Here is a 2,971-nt window from a genome sequence, read left to right on the forward strand (position 1 = left end):
ACTTCATTGACATTCCTGCTGGACACAGTAGTCCTCAATAACTTAAAGTGAAATAAGTCAAGAGTTCGATGACCAGCTACTCCTCAAACGTTGATGGTGAAAGAAGAGCCCCTCAGTGAATGAGAGACGGGTATTAAAAGGGAGGAGGATTACCTATAAAACAAATAATCTAAACATTTTAGCTAAATATATTAGAACTGAGCTTAATCTGCCTGAAGACAGACCTAGAAAGCTATTTGAAATGTTTGTCATGTGCTCAAGCAACTAAACAAAAAATAACGATAGAAAAATAGGAATGAATTTACCAAATATTTCAGCAACAAAATAAACTGTCAGGCAGGAACTCCGCTTCTCTGCAGTGAAAGGTTCCAGTAACAATATGGCTATGAAGAATGGGAGATAATTTACAGACGTCGTAGATTACAGAGGTATCTTTGAGTTGTTGATTTAACAGTCACAGGATATTTTCGGATTAACTTTTATTATTGCTGACTGCTGGATTGGATATATGCGTGATATATGCTGCTCTCTTATTGTCGTTTTGGATTAAAAAAAACCAGTGGCGAGAGTTACATATTATCTAAGGACGTTTAATACTGGAAAGTTTTGAAGTTGAGTTTAAAGCCCTGACGAAGTCAAGTGGCACAGATTAGTGCTTGGCTGCTTTTTGCTATTGATGATGAATTGGGTTTGACTTTTGGAATCATTGGAATTACTGACATCTGTTAAATAAAAGACATTGGATGCCTCTACTGTTGGATCATTTGTTCGAGACAAATCTGGAAGAATCTACTTTTTTAATATGACTGATTGGCGATCCACCATATGTACTTTGAGATCTACAACTTGCGACTAATATTGTCTTTTCTTGGTTGTGCCTAATGTTAAATGATTACTACTATCACTTTATAGTTTACTTGTGGAAGTGCTCAGAGAGGAATTATCTGTGCATTAATTGAAGACCCACTTAGTGGGTGCTGTGGGGTTGTCTGGCAGCCAACCACTTTCCACCCTTTGCAGGCACTGCAAATACATGAGTTATAGTTACTACACCCTCACTGACTGTAGTGCGACCTGTCTAAACCTGGTTGCCAGGATTGTTTGTATGGGGTATGATTCTTGTTTTTTTAGGTCTCGTCCTCGAGACCTATTGCTGCCGAGATGCCTCTCAAGGGAGACAGACCGGTGCACGAGCCGCATAGGGTGTGTGGACGCGCTTCGCGCGTGCGCCCACACACAGCGCTACTGAGGCCGGCCGAAGGCACGCACACACGCGCATACAGACAGACGCACACACATATGCGCGCACAGACACACATACACACACACACCGCCGCTGCCCCCCTACGCACACACCACCACCCCCCCACGCGCGCACTCACACGCCGCCCCCCCACCCCCCAATTAAGCCCCACTTACCGTATCAGCGGCCTCAGCCGCCACTCCTGACGTCTGCTGCCACCGCGGGGCTCTCCCTCAGGCATGGGAGCCCCGCGTCACCACTGCTCCTGGGCCATCCACTCCATGGGCGCGGGCTTCTGGGCTTCTCGCAGAAGACGGAAGTCCCGCCCCATGACAGGCGTCACGCTCCCGAACTTCCGGCTTCGGGATTTGCATGTGCACGCTCACAGCTTGTTCTTGTTTTTATCTCCTACCCACTCCCCTCTCAACCGTTCTTTCTACTTCCCCTTCGTTTTCTCTGTCCATGCTTTGCCCCCTTCTTTGTTATTCTCCCTTTCCGCCCTACTAACTGTTTTTTCTGCGGTTATGTCTCTCTCGTCCTTCCCTTCTCTCCCTTTTCCTCCTTTCTACTCTCTGTTCTCTCTGCCCCTTTGTTTCTGCTTCCATCTGTCTTCGACAACTCTCTCTCTCCCTTACTCTCCTTTCGCTCCTTTCTCATCTATGCCTTCCCTTTTCCTCTCTCTCGCTCACCTCTTTTTTCCGTCTTTCCCTCTCTCTTTTCTCTGCTCCTTTACCATCCTCCCTCCCCTCTGTCTCCTTCTCCACTTTGCTGCTGCCCTCCCTCTGGTACACCGTCCCCTCGGCTCCCTACCGCTCCCGTGCGCACAGTTTGCCTGATTCCTGCTGGCCATTCGCAGAACAGGTTTTTTCATTTGCGAACGGGGAGAGATTCACAGCTGCTTCTGTCACGCCCTTCTGGTTGGGTTTGTCATGCAGAATGAACCCAGCCAAAAACACTGCTCATTCCCAATGAAAACTAATTGGGATGCGAGGCCTTTGTAGTGCATTTATAGATGGAGACCAGGCTGCCGGAAGTGACTGCGGGGTGAACAAAGTATTGTTTTAAGAGCCGGGAGAAGGGTCCCCTTCGAGCTGGTGACCCTGGGGGAGGGGTATAGGATGGAGGGGGGAGGTGGCATGAGAAGCCGGGTGCCCTGACGCCAGACACAAATTGTGTTTATGTAATGCCAACCAGATGAGAGTGTTGTTAGCATAGCAAACAGGATCTTGTTTAGACCTGGGAATCTTGAGAGTTTGTCTGGGACCGGATGTGTGTGACTTGCAGCATGCACACAGTTCTCTGCAGCCAGGGCATTGACCCACAGAACTATCTTGTGTGTGGTAGAACTATTTTGTCGGCGCGCATACATTATTTGCAGGCTGGACAAGGGTGCGTCAGGTGTATTCGCCCACCGTTCCTCCTTGAGGGCGACACACGCTGCAGGTGGTGGGTGAGCCCGCATCTTGAGTCAGGGAGATGCGCGCTTCTCCGTTTCGGTAAAAGGCAGATCAGGAGAAAGCGGGAGGGAAACCAGACAGGTTTGGCCTGCCTCAGGGAGTTTAGATGGCAGGCTGGAACACAATCCCCACCCCGTACACACCCACAGCCCGTGGAGGCATCGCTGCCGGCTACTGCACCCCGAAGAGCACGCAGGAGATCCAATTGTTACAGCATCTCATTTTCAGATAAGTGAATCCAGGCCAATGCTTCCTTGCATTATAACACAGC

Source organism: Lissotriton helveticus, chromosome 5_1, assembly GCF_964261635.1.
Source record: "Lissotriton helveticus chromosome 5_1, aLisHel1.1, whole genome shotgun sequence".
Classification (NCBI taxonomy): domain Eukaryota; kingdom Metazoa; phylum Chordata; class Amphibia; order Caudata; family Salamandridae; genus Lissotriton; species Lissotriton helveticus.